The following is a 20,843-nucleotide window of genomic DNA, read 5'->3' on the forward strand; positions in this document are numbered from 1 at the left end:
CAAGCTCTCACTCATCTGCTGAGTCTTCCATGCCCATCGCCAGTTCGTCCTCCATTTCTTCATGGGCTCCTGCACTTTCATCAACACTTTTTGCTGATACTATGCGCCCTTGTTAATCCCTCTCCCTCACCATGAATGCCGCATAGGTGCCGCTGACCATCTGGACCTCGTAGATCTTGTTATCCCTTCCGCATATGACTCCTCCTACACTTCCTCCCCTTCCTCTTGTCCCAACACCTGACTCCGAATAATAATTACAGTGTGCTCCATCATGTAGATGACCAGAATTGTCACGCTGAGAATGACATTGCCAGTGCTAAACATCTTCGTCGACATTTGTAAACTGTGTAGCAGGGTGCATAGGTCCTTGATCTGACACCACTCCAGCAGCGTGATCTGCACCACCTCTTGATCAAGTTATCCCAGGCTATATGTCATACCGTATTTCAGCAGGGCTCTGCGGTGCTGCCACACACGCTGCAACATGTGCAGATTCCAATTCCTGCGTGTCGGAACATCGCATTTCCGGCGTTTAACTGCCAGACCCTAAGACTTCCGGAGTGATGAAAGTTGTTGAGCTGCTGTGTGCGCACGATGGAAGTGAGCACATAGCGAGCGTGCCCGCTGCACAAGGCCATGTAGGCCGTGATGGTGTTTTAAAAATTGCTGGAGAATTCGGTTCAACACGTGAGCCATACAAGGCACGTGTGTCACATTGCCCTGAGGATGGCCCGCAGCCAGGTTTGCATCATTGCCGCACATGGCTGTTAAGTCACCAACGGAGTCCGCTCCGTCAATTTGTACTCCGGTCGCCAGGTGACAACGTGTTCCTTTCATGAATAGTGCTGATGATGGTAGAGGAGTCGATGCCAGCGGCGCAGGTGGACGCAGGTTATGCTCACCCACTGGGCTGCATTACCTTGACAGATGCAGAATCTCTGGCTGAATGTAGCTGGTGGGTATCTTACAGATGAAATACCATCATTCAGCTACAACCAATGGGAAGACACCACACCCTTTTTTATGCACATCCTGTCTGCAGACCACTGCCAGACATAGCTATGAACCTCTGGTTAATTTTACCCCCAGTTCAGTTTTATGATTTTGTGTGCTTGTTACCTGACTACTTTTCCTGCTTGCTGTTTATGTACCTTGTTGGCCGATCCGCATTTCACCTCTGCTTGTTTTCTGATTAAGTCCTGGCCGTCCCATTCTGTTCCTGTTCCTCAATTAATGTTTTGACCCTGCCTGACTACTATTCTCTGGAATAGCGGTGTGACTCACATTTCCCATACATTTCAAAGTAAAACTTTGACCGCCTGATGGCATTGAGCTCTGCTGCCAGCATAGTAAGGAGGTGTGTGGTAGTCCTTGTGCGCAGTTACAAGGAAGGGTTGCCTGACCACACAGGGTTTGCGCCAAGGTGGAGGACCCACACGAGGTTGAAGAGGCAGAAGCAGTGTATTAACTTATACATACAGAAGAAGGATTGAAACAACTCGTGAGGACGGCAAGACTTGTACAGCAGACCCTTCTCTATCTCTCACCATAGTTTGCCAGTGCCCAGTCAGTGACATGTAATGACCCTGTCTATGCTTACTGGTCCAAGTATCTGTGTTGAAATGCACCCTGTCGCACACAGATTTTCTCAAGGAAGTGGTGATGTTGTGTGCGACATGCTGGTGTAGCGCGGGCATGCTTTTCTTGGAGAAGCAGTGGTGATTGGGCATCTGGTAGTGGGGCACAGCGACAGACATAAGGTCTCTAAAATCCTGTGTGTCCACTAGGCGGAAAGGCAGCATTTCGGTAGCCAACAGCTTACAGAGGGATAGAGTCAACCACTTAGCTTTGTCATGGGTCGCAGGAAATGGCCTTTTATTTGACCACATCTGAGGGACAGAGATCTGGCTGCTGTCTGTAGACGGTGTTGAGTAGGGTGTCCCTGGAAAAATGCAGGTTTGTGAGGAAAGTGCAGGCGGAGACATGATGTTGCCTTCATCTTGCCTTCAGATCTGTTCATCTTGTATCATTTTTAAAAAACACAGCAAGCAAGGGTTACTCCAAGCGGAGTCTCCCTTTTTTTCAAAAATTGGGCACACACACACCCCATCAGTGGCAGCACTTGTGCCCTAGTTGCAAACAGGATGTTTTGATTTGCATCAAGCACATTCACAAATACGCCATAATTAACCGTCCCCAGCATGACACCGGGGTAGGTAGATAAAGTCTTTGCTGAACCATGACTTGGTCATCTTGGCTCCTTTTAAAAACAATGTAAGCAAGGGTTACTCCAAGCGGAGCCTCCCTTTTTTCCAAAAATTGTGCCCCACACACACCCACCCATTCAGTGGCAGCAGTTGTGCCCTAGTTGTACACTTCACAGCTAGATTTGCATCAAGCACATTCCAAATCCACAAGCATTTACTCTCCCCAGGATGACACAGGGGTTGTAAATTCCTTCTGGATCCATGACTTGTTCATTTTGATGAACGTCAGTCTGTCCACATTGTCACTGGACAGACGCGTGCGCTTATCTGTCAGCACACACCCAGCAGCACTGAAGACACGTTCAGAGACAACGCTGGCAGCTGGACACGACAAAATCTCCAAGGCGTAACTGGATAGCTCTGTCCATTTTTCTAGATTTGAAGCCCAAAATGAGCAAGGCTCTATTTGCAAAGTCATGGCATCGATGTTCATTTGTAGATACTCCTGTATCATCCTCTCCAGCCGTTGACTATGTGTCAGACTTGTTGTCTCTGGTGGCCTTGCAAAGGAGGGTCTAAAAAAATTATGAAAAGATTCCATAAAATTGCTGTTACCAGCACCAGATACGGTCCTACTGGTATGTGTAGACTGTTGAAGATGACGAGACCGTCCCATGTTTGTCAAGTTACAACTGGAATATTCACTCCCTGCACCTGCACGGTTGTTTGGTGGAAAAGCGGATCTAAGATTGAGTAACAGCTTTTGCTGATACTCCTGCATAAGTGCGTCCCTTTCTATGGCTGGAATTATGTCACAAAATTTGGACTTGTACCGGGGATCTAATAGTGTGGCAAGCCAGTAGTCATCATCCATCACTTCTAATTTTGACAATACGAGGGTCATGTTGGAGGTAGTGCAGCAAGAAGGTGCTCATGTGTCTTGCGCAGCCATGCGGACCAAGTCCACGCTGTGTTTGTGGCATAGAGGTGCTAACCGTTCTTTCTTCCTCTGACATCTCCCCCCAACCTCTTTCAACTGAAATTTGACCAAGGTCCCCCTCATCTGCTGAGTCTTCCATGTCCATGGACAGTGCGTCCTCCATATCTTCATGTCCTTCTGCACCTTCCTCAACATCTCGCCTGCTACCATGCGCCCTTGTTGATCCCTGTCCCCCATGGTCCCATGCCTGGGGCCTTGGTGATGATGAACGTCTGGACCTTGGTGATGTTGTTGTGTCTTGCGCATATGAATCCTCCTGTAGTTCCTCCCCTTCCTGTTGTCCCACCCCCTGACTCCGAATAGTGTTTAGCGTGTGCTCCAGCATGTAAATGACTGGAATCGGCATGGCATTGTCAGCGCTAAACATATTCGTCGCCATGTCGAAACTGTGCAGAAGGGTGCATAGGTCCTTGATCTGAGACCCCTCCATCAGGGTGATCTGCCCCACCTCTGCATCTCGTTGGCCCAGGCTATACGTCATGACGTATTGCACCAGGGCACGGCGGTGCTGCCACAGTCGCTGTAACATGTGGAGAGTTGAATTCCAGCGTGTCGCCACATCGCATTTCAGGCGATGAACCGGCAGGCCGAAAGACTTCTGGAGCGATGCAAGTCGCTCAGCTGCGGCGCTTGAACGGTGGAAGTGAGCAGACAGTTTTCGTGCCCTGTTCAGAAGGCCATCTAGGCCGGGATAGTGTGTTAAAAATTGCTGCACGACAAGGTTCAACACGTGAGCCATACAAGGTACGTGTGTCACCTTGCCCAGGCGAAGGGCCGCACCCAGGTTTGCAGCATTGTCGCACACGGCCTTACCAGGCTGCAGGTTGAGTGGAGACAACCATTTATTAAACTCGGACCGCAGAGCTGACCACAACTCCTCAGCTGTGTGACTCTTATTCCCAAGACATGTCAAGCTAAAGACCGCCTGATGCCGTTGCGCTCTGCTGCCAGCATAGTAATGAGGGGTGCGTGATTCCTTCTGCGCAGTGAGAACGCTGGTGGGCTGACCAGGCAGGCTTGGGGCGGAGGTGGAGGACCCAGATGAGGTGGAGGATGCAGAAGCAGTGGCGGAACTTGGACAGACAGAGGATTGACACACAAGTCGTGGGGACGGCAAGACTTGTGCAGCAGACCCTTCACCATCTATCACCATAGTTACCCAGTGGCCAGTCAGCGACATGTAACGTCCCTGTCCATGCTTACTGGTCCAAGTATCGGTGGTGAAATGCACCCGTTCACACACAGAGTTTCTCAAGGAAGCGGTGATGTTGTGTGCGACATGCTGGTGTAGCGCGGGCACACCTTTCTTAGAGAAGTAGTGGCGACTAGGCATCTGGTACTGGGGCACAGCGACAGACATAAGGTCTCTAAAATCCTGTGTGTCCACTAGGCGGAAAGGCAGCATTTCGGTAGCCAACAGCTTACAGAGGGATAGAGTCAACCTCTTAGCTTTGTCATGGGTCGCAGGAAGTGGCCTTTTATTTGACCACATCTGAGGGACAGAGATCTGGCTGCTGTGTGTAGACGGTGTTGAGTAGGGTGTCCCTGGAAAAATGCAGGTTTGTGAGGAAAGTGCAGGCGGAGACATGATGTTGCCTTCATCCAACGTTGGTGCTATCGATGTTTGAGAGAGCTGTACACAATCACTTGTTTCCCCTTCCAAACCAACTGACGACCTACCAAGCAAACTGCCTGTTTCGGTTACAGTGGTGGAAGTTGTGGGTGGAAAAACAGGTGTGACAGCTGTCCCCACAGTCCTAGAAGATGACGAGCGCGTGGATGCACTGGAAGGGGCAGGCGGTGGATGGTTGGCTCCGCTAGGCCGCATTGCAGCACGGTGAGTTTCCCACCAGGCCATATGATATTTATTCATGTGACGATTCATGGAAGAAGTTGTCAAACTGCTGAGGTTTTGACCTCTACTAAGAGAACCATGCCAAATGTTACAGATCACATAATTTGGGCGATCTTTTTTTATGTCAAAAAAGGACCAGGCTAGGCAAGGCTTAGAGGACATGCGACCTGTTGATCCACCCCGAATAATGCTCAGAGGCAGAGTGGTGGCTGAGGATGCAGTTGTAGACGTGCTACCAGTGCTCCGACTGTGTCCAGGAAGGCGCAAGGTAACTTCGTCGTCGGTTGCATCCTCCTCCACCGCCTCTGTTGACCTCCTCGAGTGTCTGACTGTGGGTTGACAGTGGGTGGGATCTAGAACTTCATCATCAATTGTTGTGTTTGCACTCCCCTCCCCCTCAGACCGAGCCTCTTCTTGCCCTGACCGAATATTTAAGTTGTCATCCCAATCGGGTATCTGCGTCTCATCTTCATCAGTATGTTCCTCATTGTCTATAACCACAGGTGTTGGAAAGGCAGCATTTTGGTAGCCAACAGTTTGCAGATGCTGAAAGTCAACCTCCAAGCCATGTCATGCCCTTCTAAAAGCATGTAAAACACAGCGAGGGGACTCCAACCACAGTCTCCCTCGTTTACACTAACTGTGCCACACACACCCCACTTGACTGGCATCGGTTGAGCCCCCTTTTGAAAAAGAAAAAGATGCTTTGCATGAAGCACTCTCAAAAATATGCGTGCCTTTCCCGTCCCCTGGCTGACCCAGGGGAAGAAAAGTCCTCTGAGAGCCATGACTTGTTCATCTTGGTTCTTTTAGAAACACAGCGAGGGGACTCCAACCACAGTCTCCCTCGTTTACACTAACTGTGCCACACACACCCCACTTGACTGGCATCGGTTGAGCCCCCTTTTGAAAAAGAAAAAGATGCTTTGCATGAAGCACTCTCAAAAATACGCTTGCCTTTCCCGTCCCCTGGCTGACCCAGGGGAAGAAAAGTCCTCTGAGAGCCATGACTTGTTCATCTTGGTTCTTTTAGAAACACAGCGAGGGGACTCCAACCACAGTCTCCCTCGTTTCCACTAACTGTGCCACACACACCCCACTTGACTGGCATCGGTTGAGCCCCCTTTTGAAAAAGAAAAAGATGCTTTGCATGAAGCACTCTCAAAAATACGCGTGCCTTTCCCGTCCCCTGGCTGACCCAGGGGAAGAAAAGTCCTCTGAGAGCCATGACTTGTTCATCTTGGTTCTTTTAGAAACACAGCGAGGGGACTCCAACCACAGTCTCCCTCGTTTACACTAACTGTGCCACACACACCCCACTTGACTGGCATCGGTTGAGCCCCCTTTTGAAAAAGAAAAAGATGCTTTGCATGAAGCACTCTCAAAAATACGCGTGCCTTTCCCGTCCCCTGGCTGACCCAGGGGAAGAAAAGTCCTCTGAGAGCCATGACTTGTTCATCTTGGTTCTTTTAGAAACACAGCGAGGGGACTCCAACCACAGTCTCCCTCGTTTACACTAACTGTGCCACACACACCCCACTTGACTGGCATCGGTTGAGCCCCCTTTTGAAAAAGAAAAAGATGCTTTGCATGAAGCACTCTCAAAAATACGCGTGCCTTTCCCGTCCCCTGGCTGACCCAGGGGAAGAAAAGTTCTCTGAGAGCCATGACTTGTTCATCTTGGTTCTTTTAGAAACACAGCGAGGGGACTCCAACCACAGTCTCCCTCGTTTACACTAACTGTGCCACACACACCCCACTTGACTGGCATCGGTTGAGCCCCCTTTTGAAAAAGAAAAAGATGCTTTGCATGAAGCACTTTCAAAAATACGCGTGCCTTTCCCGTCCCCTGGCTGACCCAGGGGAAGAAAAGTCCTCTGAGAGCCATGACTTGTTCATCTTGGTTCTTTTAGAAACACAGCGAGGGGACTCCAACCACAGTCTCCCTCGTTTACACTAACTGTGCCACACACACCCCACTTGACTGGCATCGGTTGAGCCCCCTTTTGAAAAAGAAAAAGATGCTTTGCATGAAGCACTCTCAAAAATACGCGTGTCTTTCCCGTCCCCTGGCTGACCCAGGGGAAGAAAAGTCCTCTGAGAGCCATGACTTGTTCATCTTGGTTCTTTTAGAAACACAGCGAGGGGACTCCAACCACAGTCTCCCTCGTTTACACTAACTGTGCCACACACACCCCACTTGACTGGCATCGGTTGAGCCCCCTTTTGAAAAAGAAAAAGATGCTTTGCATGAAGCACTCTCAAAAATACGTGTGCCTTTCCCGTCCCCTGGCTGACTCAGGGGAAGAAAAGTCCTCTGAGAGCCATGACTTGTTCATCTTGGTTCTTTTAGAAACACAGCGAGGGGACTCCAACCACAGTCTCCCTCGTTTACACTAACTGTGCCACACACACCCCACTTGACTGGCATCGGTTGAGCCCCCTTTTGAAAAAGAAAAAGATGCTTTGCATGAAGCACTCTCAAAAATACGCGTGCCTTTCCCGTCCCCTGGCTGACCCAGGGGAAGAAAAGTCCTCTGAGAGCCATGACTTGTTCATCTTGGTTCTTTTAGAAACACAGCGAGGGGACTCCAACCACAGTCTCCCTCGTTTACACTAACTGTGCCACACACACCCCACTTGACTGGCATCGGTTGAGCCCCCTTTTTAAAAAGAAAAAGATGCTTTGCATGAAGCACTCTCAAAAATACGCGTGCCTTTCCCGTCCCCTGGCTGACCCAGGGGAAGAAAAGTCCTCTGAGAGCCATGTCCACATTGTCAGTGGACAGACACATGTGCTTATCTGCCAGCAGACCCCCAGCAGCACTGAAGACAGGTTCCGAGAGAACGCTGGCTGCAGGACACGACAATATCCCCAAGGCGTACGTGGCGAGCTCAGGCAATTTATCAAGATTGGAAGCCTAAAATGAGCAGGGCTCAAGTTGCACAATAATGGAATCGATGTTTCCTTGCATATACTGATATATCTGTGTGTCCTCCTCTTTTTCCTTGTCCAGCTGTTTTGTTTTCGCATGAGTATTTGTCCTTGTCACTTTCCCATGTGTTGTGAGTTGTTTGTCACCTTTTGGACACCTTTGAGGGTGTTTTCTAGGTGTTTTTCTGTGTTTGTGATTGCCTGCCATTGTTTCCTATGCAGTTCGAGTTCGGTTCGTCGAACGTTCGACGAGCCGAACTCGAACGGGACCTCCGTTCGGCGAACCGGCCTCGAGCCGAACCGGGACCGGTTCGCTCATCTCTAATTATAATGCACCCCCATAGTCCTCCATGTATAAAGTAGCCCTCATAGCCCTCCAATTATTATAATGAAATTCTCATCGTTCTCCATGTATTCACCTTATAGTTCTCCATATATTATAATTCACCCCATAGTACTCCATATATTATACTGCACCACATAGTCCTCCATGTTTTATAATGCACCCCCATAGTCCATGTATAAGGTAGGCTCCATAGTTCTCCATATATTATAATGTAGCCCCCATAGTCCTATATGTATTATAATGCAACCCCATAAAACGTAATTTTGTATTATGCAGCCCCATACTCCTCCATGTATATTGCACACCTAGTCCATGTATAAGGTGTCCTTCATGTTTTATAATGCATCCCCATAGACTTCCATGTATAATGCAGCCCCAAAGACCTCCATGTATAATAAACCCCTATAGTCCATGTATAAGGTGTCCTTCATGTTTATTATGCAGCCCCATAGACCTCTATATATAATGCAGCCTCCCCAGGCCTCCAAGCATAATAATGCAGCCAGCCTCCCCATGCCTCCATGTATAATAATGCAGCCAGCCTTCCAGGCCTCCATGTATAATAATGCAGTCAGCCTCCCCAGGCCTCCATGTATAATGATGCAGTCAGCCTCCTCAGGCCTCCATGTATAATAATGCAGCTAGCCTCCCCAAACCTCCATGTATATTAATGCAGCCAGCCTCCCCAGGCCTCCATGTATATTAATGCAGCCAGCCTCCCCAAGCCTCCATGTATAAGAAGGCAGCCAGCCTCCCCAGGCCTCCATGTATAATAATGCAGCCAGCCTCTCCAGGCCTCCATGTATCATGCAGCCAGCCCCCCAGGCCTCCATGTATCATGCAGCTCCCCAGGTTTCATGTATAATGCAGCCCCCCTTTGGCCACCGTGTACTCACTAATTTACATAATAAAACAACAACAAGTACTCACCTCTCTCCTTGTTCCCCTGCTGCTCTGTCCTCACCTCTCCTCGTTCCACCACTGCTGTCCTCATCTTTATCCTCCGTTACCTTGCTGCTCCGGTCAGCATCCTCCCGCCCTGTGCTCTGCATGCCTCAGCACAGTAGTCGCACAGGAGTGACGTCACCGCGCAGGCACGGGGGAGGCTGATGAAGCATGGGGCGGCACATGCTCTATGCTTTATCATTGCTGTGCGCGATGTCATATAGCGGCCGCGTGGTCTACGACAGATCAGCGCAGCTTCTCTTTCACAGAAAGTAGCTGGCTGCTGACCTGCAATGCAGGCACGGGCCCCTAACCTGGAGACTTCTGCGACCGCGGTAGTTACGCCCCTGTTTCTATATATTCTATATGTTCTTTCTTTCTATCTATCTGTCTATCTATCTTCTATCTATTTTATACTTTGTTTCTCCTTTCCAAGATCATCGGATGTGATATGCTAATGACACTTGACTGCTGCGAACGTTATGCGAATGTCTTTCATCGTGGTCCAATTCTCTCAGAATCAGAGCACAGGTGAGGAGATGGAGAGATGGAACTCTCTATCTTCTCCATTGCTTGTCTTTGCATATATCGCACTGCAGTTGTCGCGGGCGGAGGAGGGGACGCTGCGCTCTCCCACTGCTCGGGTCCGGCTGCCGCTGCTGCTGTGGCCGCTGCTGCTCGGTGGCTCGAGCGATAGGCCGGATCCCGGGGACTCGAGCGGCGCTCCTCGCCCGTGAGTGAAAAGGGGAATGGTTGTTTGGGTTTAGGGATATTGTCTGTGACGCCATCCACGGTTGTGATGATTTTTGGTAACACCACCGCTGCTCTGTATGGGGATCCCGGGAGCGGTGACAGGGAGCAGCAAAGTTGTTAGTTCTCCCCTCCGTGGGTAGGGGGGTGGTTGTCCCGGGGCCCAGTGATAGGGTGGAGGATGAGGGATGGCAGGCCCGATGCAGGGCTTGGTGAGGTGCAGGGTCGCGGGGGCAGCGCTGTGCCTCACGGCACGGTGGTACTCACTCAGCCTGAGACGATGACACTGTTCTCGGTAAAAACCAAAAGGGTTATATAGAGGTAGTCGGTAATAAATATGTTTGGTAATAAAAGGCCCGCAGAGCGTGCAGGGCAGCAGTCCAGACAGCAGGCACAGACCGAGACGGCAGGGATCAAGTGTGAGCTCCCAGTGTGCTAGAGTGTGCTTCACTCGGGACTCACAGTCCTTACTGGTAGAGCTCCAGGAACAAGGAAATACAGGAAGCGATTCATCATTTTATATCCCTGTGGTAGGGGGTGTTTGTACCTACACACCGCTGATAGCCCCTACAGGACAGATGCTATTCCCTTACAGGACATATTGTCTGTCATACCTTATACTTTTGCCTGAAAAGAGGTCACCTATATATTCAATTCACGGAGTAATTTGAAGGTTGAAAAACCCACTCTGGTCCCACCAAGAGGAGGGACGAATACATAACCTATTATAACTATATGACCATACGTCTCCTGGTGGATGGTAGTGGAGAAAAAACCGGCCTATATATTGATTGAAAAGGGTGTATACCACTACATCTCTATATATGCAGGGACCAACTACTGAATAAGCTTCAGCCTTATCCTGGGCATCTGAACGGTCCGCTCATACAACTACATACTAAGAGGGAACACCGATTAGCACTCTGATTAAGAGAACTGGTCCCTTGTGTCCTTTCTTGAGAAGTGACTCACAAAAAAATCCTCTGATGATCCCCTTTTTACTGCGTTAGGGGGGGTGAAACGCGTCAGGAGAGCAGGGGGATCCATTAGCTTTGTGGAACTCCAGGCTCCTACCTAATATTATCCAGTAATCCTAATTGGGGAATTTATGCCTAATATGAGAACCCTGGACAGCTAACGCATTGCCACTGTTTGTTTGTCTATGGTTCATCTCTTTGCACTTTTTTCACTTTTCTGGTGGTGGTTATCCCTGCTGGAGGCTGACAAGGACAGCGAGAGCTAGATATCTTTTTAGTGGAGTATAATCAACATATACATCTACAAACAAGGAGGTAGGCACAGTATATATTAAACGACTACTAGTTGGACAGAGACGTACTAACATCTGTCCCCCTCTCTATAAACCACTGTCTACAACTGTGCTTAGGCGTGGGTTAACCAAGTTTTTACACTTGCACTTGTATATATTTGTCTATTTGATGTACGAAATTGTAAGATAAGAACATATGTTCTTTTTTAATATTTATTAATAAAATATTTTTATGAGAGTAGTTTAGTGGTGGTTCACTGTTCTCGGTAAAACACACGGCTGGAAAGACGGTTCCCACGGACGGCTGCTGTTGCTTTTCCCCGGTAGGTAACGGGGAAACTGCACCTATGTTCAATGTTGGTAGCGATGGATTCCCACCGGTAACCCGCTCCCCGACTTGGATATGAGCCGGAGGAGCCCCTCTTTGCCCGCAGGCGCTGGCCCTGAGAAACTAGTGCCTTGGCGGTGGCGGTGTCTCTCTCATACGGTTGGACGGTTGCCTTCAATCGGGACTTAGTTTTTGGAGACCCGGAGGTCCCCTTCACTGACGGATTTGGCAAATTCACGGCGACTCCTAGCCTTGCCGGGATCTGAAAGGCCCCTGCCAATGGTGCTGGCTTCTCCTTGTGTACCGGTCCGGTACTGCCGGGTCACCACCCGTCCACGGTCCTCACGGCACCTCCGATAGGCCACTCCTGCAGACGGTCACCGCCGTCTGCTAACCTTGCTGTCTCGGTCCGGGGCACACACCTGGACCAACTTCAGGCTTTCAAACTGTCACTTTTTCTCTTTCACTACTTTCCCTCCTTCTACTTCAAACTCCAAACCTAATCTGCCTGGTTTTCCCGCCTCCAGGACTGTGAACTCCTTGGTGGGCGGAGACCAACCGCCTGGCTCCACCCCCTGGTGTGGACATCAGCCCCTGGAGGAAGGCAACAAGGATTTCAGGTCTAGCTTAGGTGGTTAGTTGTTGCTGAGTAGTGCCCTGTTTCCTCTTTTCTATTTTGGGATTTCAGGTCTAGCTTAGGTGTGCCTAACCGGGGTGTAGGGTGTGGTGATGTCATTACCTGTGACCCCTGGCTTGTCCAGGGTGTCACATTCCCCCTTAGCAAACTGCAGACCGTCCGCGGGCTGCCCGTCCAACACCGGTTTTATTTCTCTGAAAAAGATAAGAAAACAATACAAGTAGAAGAACATCATCCCACAATGGGAGGCACTTTTCTTAAACGTTACGGTAACAGTTTCAAATGGTTACAGCTTCCGCTCTCTCCCACCCAAGCAACCTGGCCCTGATGCTGCCCCTAAGAAACAGGCAGCACCCCTTGACCCCAGTCCAGCACCAAGTTACCCGAGCGGGATCTGTCCTTCCCCTCCAGAGGATCGCCACCGGTTCCGGTGGTGGCTGGGCCCCAGCCTGCTCCACTGCGGGCCCTTCCTCCAATCTGCCTCTCCGGAGGCGGTAACAGTAAGCTGCAACAAAAACATTTTTATTTCCATTCCACAAGTTTGTGGTTGCCCTGCAAGTTCACGGGCTTGTCCTTAAGGAGTCCCTTACGCAACTTTTCAATCGGTCCCCTCGGGGACAACGGTGGCGGCAATGGCCGGTCCAATCACGGTTCAATCAGATGACTTCCTCGGTTGATCACTTATCATTTTCTCATAACTTCCAACTTTAAAACTTTTAAACTTTAAACACACACTGTGGTCCCAACGGGGACGACTTGCAGCGGTGGACCGCTGCCTTTTGCAGCTCAACAGTCCATTCTCACTCGTGGGGCTCTAGTGCCACCTTCACATGGTGCACCGCTCTGGACCCCGATGGTAGCTCGCTGCAGGCGATCTTCCTCCATATACATGTGGGCATGCACATCCGCTCTACACCCCTCTCGGGCATCGATCTCTCTGCGCAGCTGCCGTTGCCGCCACTCCCAGTCTGGAGCACTTTCTGCTTGCTCCGGTTCAGCGTGTGTGGGGGACGGACCCAGCCAGAGTCCCTCTGTGTCGGCTACGACCGGCACCTTCAGTAATGAGGGACCCCGCTGTGACATGGCCTGCTCTGCCTCCTGGCAGCTGCATCCCCGCCGTGCCTCCGGTGCATCTTTGCTGACGGCCTCAGCCTTCGGCTTCTTCCATGGAAGCGGATCAGGGTGGTCACGGGCTTCGGCTGCAGGTCGGTCCACCGGGGCGGATTGGCAGGGTACCGCTACCGGTGGTGGTGGTAGCGGGCCTAGTGGTGGGGCAGCAGCAGCCAACACGGGTAGCGGGGGAGGTAGCAGGGCGAGCGGGTATGGACCGGGTCCCTCAGCCGCGATGACCGACCCACTAGGGGTACAGGGGCGTGGGTCACTTACCCTCCCTTCCAAGACTCCCTCCACCTCGCGTTTCCGTATGGCCGCCACCACTTCCGCCATGTCGGCCTCCCACTCCTCCAGGAGGAGCTGCATGCGGACCTGCAGACGGCTGCTTAGCTGGACAGTCCGGACTTCCACCCACGCTGCGGGGCCATGCGCAGGGACTACGGTGCTACGGGATGGCATAAACATCTTGTTGGCGGCCTCTCCCAGGAACAAGATGGCTGCAGAGTCCTGGCGTCCCTGCCTTTATAGCCGCGGCTACATGCGACCAGTCGCCATTTCGTCCCCCCTTAGCCTCTTTTCGGCTCCTCCTCTATCGGGGTGGAATTTTGGCCTTCACGCCTCCACTACTCGAGGAGACGCTGGAGCGGGAACTTTTCGCGCCAAAGATGGCGGCTTCTGAAATTTTTTGGCCGGACACCTCCGGCGGTAACAAGGCGCACCTCTACCCAACGGCAGAGCGGTAAGATCCTGTTCGTGACGCCAAGTTGTCGCGGGCGGAGGAGGGGACACTGCGCTCTCCCACTGCTCGGGTCCGGCTGCCACTGCTGCTGCGGCCGCTGCTGCTCGGTGGCTCGAGCGATAGGCCGGATCCTGGGGACTCGAGCGGCGCTCCTTGCCCGTGAGTGAAAAGGGGAATGGTTGTTTGGGTTTAGGGATATTGTCCCTGACGCCACCCACGGTTGTGATAATTTTTGGTAACACCACCGCTGCTCTGTATGGGGATCCCGGGAGCGGTGACAGGGAGCAGCAAAGTTGTTAGTTCTCCCCTCCGTGGGTAGGGGGGTGGTTGTCCCGGGACCCAGTGATAGGGTGGAGGATGAGGGATGGCAGGCCCGGTGCAGGGCTTGGTGAGGTGCAGGGTCGCGGGGGCAGCGCTGTGCCTCACGGCACGGTGGTACTCACTCAGCCTGAGAGGATGACACTGTTCTCGGTAAAACACACGGCTGGAAAGACGGTTCCCACGGACGGCTGCTGTTGCTTTTCCCCGGTAGGTAACGGTGACTGTCTCTTTCTCTGCACCTATGTTCAATGTTGGTAGCGATGGATTCCCACCGGTAACCCGCTCCCCGACTTGGATATGGGCCGGCGGAGCCCCTCTTTGCCCGCAGGCGCTGGCCCTGAGAAACTGGTGCCTTGGCGGTGGCGGTGTCTTTCTCATACGGTTGGATGGTTGCCTTCAATCAGGACTTAGTTGTTTGGAGACCCGGAGGTCCCCTTCACTGACGGATTTGGCAAATTCACGGCGACTCCTAGCCTTGCCGGGATCCGAAAGGCCCCTGCCAATGGTGCTGGCTTCTCCTTGTGTACCGGTCCGGTACCGCCGGGTCACCACCCGTCCACGGTCCTCACGGCACCTCCGATAGGCCACTCCTGCAGACGGTCACCGCCGTCTGCTAACCTTGCTGTCTCGGTCTGGGGCACACACCCGGACCAACTTCAGGCTTTCAAACTGTCACTTTTTCTCTTTCACTACTTTCCCTCCTTCTACTTCAAACTCCAAACCTAATCTGCCTGGTTTTCCCGCCTCCAGGACTGTGAACTCCTTGGTGGGCGGAGACCAACCGCCTGGCTCCACCCCCTGGTGTGGACATCAGCCCCTGGAGGAAGGCAACAAGGATTTCAGGTCTAGCTTAGGTGTGCCTAAGCGGGGTGTAGGGTGTGGTGATGTCATTACCTGTGACCCCTGGCTTGTCCAGGGCGTCACACATTCCGATGTCATCAGTGCAGTCCGATGCTTCACACGCCCCTCATAGACTTATATAGGTGTATGTGATCTGAGACACGCTGCAGACACAATTGCAGAATGCTGCAATATTTTTCCTCAGTCCAATTCGAGCTGAGTAAAAACTTGCAATTCTGACCTGCAACATTGACTAAAATTGGTCCGAGTGCAATGTGAGATTTTCTCTCATTGCACTCATCTGATTTATAAGCTAATGTGAGCAAGACACTAAAGCCCGCTACACACGCTTCAATATATCTCACAATCCGTCGTTGGGGTCAAGTTGTAAGTGACGCACATCCGGCATCGTTTGTGAGGTATCAGCGTGTGACAGCTACATGCGATCAGGATTGAACGCAAAACCGTTGATCGCAAACACATCGTATCATTCTCTAGAATTGAGCGTTTTGTTGCACGAACCTAGTCAATTGTAACGTGTGACATCCCTCATACGATTTTGTTGTCTGATGCTATGTGCGCAGGTGAGCGCTCTGCACCGCAGCTTAAAAAAGGTCTGCTTCAGAGCGCAGCTGAAAAGCTGCGTTCTGAAGCACCTCACAATGTCTGTCATGCACTAATCTCTGTCAGTCCGTCACTATCTCTGTCCCTCACTCTCAGTCCATGTTAGTCTATCCCCCTCTCTCATATACTCACCGATCCCCGATCCCTGGCGCTGCACGGCATTCACACTGCTCCGGCGGCTTTTACTGTTTTGAAAAAGCCGGCCGCCCATTAAACAATTTCGTATTCCCTGCTTTCCCCGCCCACCAGCGCCTATGATTGGTTACAGTGAGACACGCCCCCACTCTGAGTGACAGGTGTCACACTGCACCCAATCACAGCAGCCGGTGGGCGTGTCTATACTGTGTAGTGAAATAAATAATTAAATAATTAAAAAAAACGGCGTGCGGTCCCCCCATTTTTAAAACCAGCCAGATAAAGCCATACGGCTGAAGGCTGGTATTCTCAGGATGGGGAGCTCCACGTTATGGGGAGCCCCCCACCCTAACAATATCAGCCAACAGCCGCCCAGAATTGCCGCATACATTAGATGCGACAGTTCTGGGACTGTACCCGGCTCTTCCCGATTTGCCCTGGTGCGTTGGCAAATCGGGGTAATAAGGAGTTATTGGCAGCCCATAGCTGCCAATAAGTCCTAGATTAATCATGTCAGGCGTCTATGAGACACCCTCCATGATTAATCTGTAAGTTACAGTAAATAAACACACACCCGAAAAAATCCTTTATTAGAAATAAAAACACACACATATACCCTGGTTCACCACTTTAATCAGCCCCAAAAAGCCCTCCTTGTCCGGCGTACTCCAGGATGATGCAGCGTCGCTTCCACCGCAGCTGCATGGAGGTGACCGGAGCCGCAGCAGACACAGCCGCTCCGGTCACCTCCATGCAGCAAATGAAGACAGCCGGCAATCAGCTGATCTGTCACTGAGGTTACCCGCGGCCACCGGTGGATGCAGCGGTGGCCGCGGGTAACCTCAGTGACAGATCAGCTGATCGCGCGGCTGTGTTCATTTGCTGTGTGGAGGTGACCGGAGCGGCTGTGTCTGCTGCGGCTCCGGTCACGTCCATGCAGCAGCGCTGGATGCGACGCTGGATCATCCTGGATTACGCCGGACAAGGAGGGCTTTTTGGGGCTGATTAAAGTGGTGAACCAGGGAATGTGTGTGTGTTTTTTATTTCCAATAAATGATTTTTCGGGTGTGTGTGTTTATTTACTGTAACTTACAGATTAATCATGGAGGGTGTCTCATAGACGCCTGACATGATTAATCTAGGACTTATTGGCAGCTATGGGCTGCCAATAACTCCTTATTACCCCGATTTGCCAACGCACCAGGGTAAATCGGGAAGAGCCGGGTACAGTCCCAGAACTGTCGCATATAATGTATGCGGCAATTCTGGGCGGCTGTTGGCTGATATTGTTAGGGTGGGGGGCTCCCCATAACGTGGAGCTCCCCATCCTGAGAATACCAGCCTTCAGCCGTATGGCTTTATCTGGCTGGTTTTAAAAATGGGGGGAACCGCACGCCGTTTTTTTAAATTATTTAATTATTTATTTCACTACACAGTATAGACACGCCCACCGGCTGCTGTGATTGGGTGCAGTGTGACAACTGTCACTCAGAGTGGGGGCGTGTCTCACTGTAACCAATCATAGGCGCTGGTGGGCGGGGAAAGCAGGGAATACGAAATTGTTTAATGGGCGGCCGGCTTTTTCAAAACAGTAAAAGCCGCCGGAGCAGTGTGAATGCCGTGCAGCGCCGGGGATCGGGGATTGGTGAGTATATGAGAGAGGGCTGCTAACTTCAGTTACTCAGGAGTTTAGCGGTCACCGGTGAGTCTTCACTGGTGACCGCTAATCAGGGCGCGACACAGACACAGCCGCAGCATCACAATGAAGTCGGGTGAAGTTCACCCGAGTTCATTCTGACAGTGCGGCTCTGTCTGTGTCTGCTGTCATCTGCCATTCACCGCTGCTACATGGCTGTCTGTGGCTGCTGTCAGCGGCCATGTAGCAGAGCTGAATGGCAGATGACATAGTAAAAACGCATCCCACATTACACACGCTTGGCAAGTCAATAAATAAAAAAAAAAAAAGGTGCTCAATGCATACGTCACGGAACACATGATCTAAAGGATCGCACACAAAATTGATCAATTTAACATAGACTACTAACGCTCGTGTGACAGCAAATGAACGACCAACGTGAAATCTCATAGATCCCGTATGCAACCTGGGCGTGTCACATCGCAAATGCGATTGTACAACTAATTGCAACGTGTAAAGTGGGCTTTAGTCCCAAAAATATGGTAATTTATAGATATTCTTACTATGGTAATAGAGTGCAATATTTATCCAGCACAAACATTCTGAAAATATGTAGTGACGAGATATAGCTTTATAATAATTACTAATGTATAAGTGCTGATCAGATTGAATGATCTGTCCAAGATGAAAAATTAGTATATAATTAAAACACAAACCGTTATCATCAATAATTAAACTAATTAAAACAAGCTTAAGTAAGCCTCATTAATACAGCAAGTTCTTAATTAATGGTTGCCTCAATAATTGAAACAAACATTATGTTATATTCTAAGGGAATAATTACTTTGTATAGTTTTAATGATAATACTGTAGATTTAAAACATCACTGTCTTATAAAGTGTCTATCAGCAGCCAAAAATGTCCAATTTGTTCTTTTATGCTATTCCTGCTGCTCTGCTGAGTAATACACTTATTTTTTTAATCCAGCATATAGTCCCTGAGATATGGTATCTTTATTTAGTGTAATTTTTATAGTTTTTATAACGGGCTTTGCCCTGTAAGCAACAGCATCTTGGTAAGGAGCATACAATTTGCTGTAAATAAAAAAGGCCACATCTCTGGAATGGTATAGCAGGTTTAAAACAACAAAAATAACAAACAAAACACTAAAGGGAGCAGCAGGAATAAAATAGGAGCAAATCACTAAAGGGAGCAGCCGGAATAAAATAGAAGCAAATCACTGAAGGGGGACGCAGGAATAAAATAGGAGCAAATCACTGAAAGCAGGAGCAGGAATAAAATAGGAGCAAATCACTGAAGGGGGACGCAGGAATAAAATAGGAGCAAATCACTGAAAGCAGGAGCAGGAATAAAATAGGAGCAAATCACTGAAGGGAGCAGCAGGAATAAAATAGAAGCAAATCACTGAAAGCAGGAGCAGGAATAAAATAGGGGCAAATCACTGAAGGGAGATGCAGGAATAAAATAGGAGCAAATCACTGAAGGGAGGAGCAGGAATAAAATAGGAGCAAATCACTGAAGGCAGGAGCAGGAATAAAATAGGAGCAAATCACTGAAGGGAGACGCAGGAATAAAATAGGAGCAAATCACTGAAAGCAGGAGCAGGAATAAAATAGGAGCAAATCACTGAAGGGAGCAGCAGGAATAAAATAGGACCAAATCACTGAAGGGAGGAGCAGGAATAAAATAGGAGCAAATCACTGAAGGCAGGAGCAGGAATAAAATAGGAGCAAATCACTGAAGGCAGGAGCAGGAATAAAATCGGAGCAAATCACTGAAGGGAGGAGCAGTTATAAAATAGGAGCAAATCACTGAAGGGAGACGCAGGAATAAAATAGGAGCAAATCACTGAGGGAAGGAGCAGGAATAAAATAGGAGCAAATTTTAGCCACTTTTGAGTCCTCCTTAAAGTGCATCTCAAAACTGAAGATCCCTGGAAGTTGTAAGAACTTTTAACCATGTCTTACCATTTAACTGCACTTTCAGTAAGTAATTTCATGAGGAAAGCCACTAGTTCCGGTCTTTAAATTTCTTATATTCTGCACTTTAAGTTATTCTCTCTGTACTAGAAGTCTCAGCAGTTTCATTTTGTGCCTTTCTTCTTTTCCCACCTTCCAGTTTCTTCCCATCTTCTCTCTTTAGGGTTTTACATAAGCAAGTGCAATTTGATCAATCAAAGCAAGATGATTTGTAGATGAATTTGAGTAGTTGTTTTTTTAAGAGCAAATGATCAGTGCAAAGAGACAAAACATGGCTAGTTAGTGGAGAAAGAAGCATTTTTCTCTAATAAGATATATTACAAATAGTGATGAGCGAGTACTAAAAAGCTCGGGTGCTCGAAGCTCGGGCCGAGCCTCCCAAGATACTCGTGTACTCGGCCCGAGCAACGAGCCCAATGTTATCCTATGGGAGACCCGAGTATTTTTGTGAAATGACCACCGGCAGCATGTAGAAACCCTAAAAATGGCACAAAAGTCTCCGAAGAGTGCTCAAATGACATGGCAACAGCATGGGGAAGACCCCTTGAAGCATTTATCACTCAAAAGTCACAGCTGTGAACAATTTTGGCCGCATTTTACGCCATTTTTACGGACTCACCAGCAAACCTTCCAAAATGACACCAAAATGAATTTTCATGGCGGAAATGTTAAGGGCACATACCCAATAGTGAGATAGAGCTAATGTATGTTACTTTTTGAGATCAATACATGAAAGATTTTACGTAAAACATTGTGTGGCACTCCGATGTCCCTGAGAAGAGACGTACATAAAGGCCTCTGAGTCTAATGTGCCCATTTTGAGGAACTGAGTCTTTGTAGTATTTTTCTTTGCCAGGGCAGTCCAAAATTTTGAGGTTCACCAATGACCATGCATACAGACGTGCATGAGGGCCTGTAAACCTGAAGTGCCCATTGGAAGGAAGTGGGTCTTTTGTAGTATAGCCCTTAGGCAGGGCAGGCAAAAATTGGGAGGCTCCACGTTGTCCCTGGATAGAGACGTGCATGAGGGCCTGTAAACCTGAAGTGCCCATTGGAAGGAAGTGGGTCTTTTGTAGTATAGCCCGTAGGCAGGGCAGCCAAAAATTGGGAGGCTCCACGTTGTCCCTGGATAGAGACGTGCATGAGGGCCTGTAAACCTGAA

Source organism: Anomaloglossus baeobatrachus, chromosome 5 (assembly GCF_048569485.1).
Source record: "Anomaloglossus baeobatrachus isolate aAnoBae1 chromosome 5, aAnoBae1.hap1, whole genome shotgun sequence".
NCBI lineage: Eukaryota > Metazoa > Chordata > Amphibia > Anura > Aromobatidae > Anomaloglossus > Anomaloglossus baeobatrachus.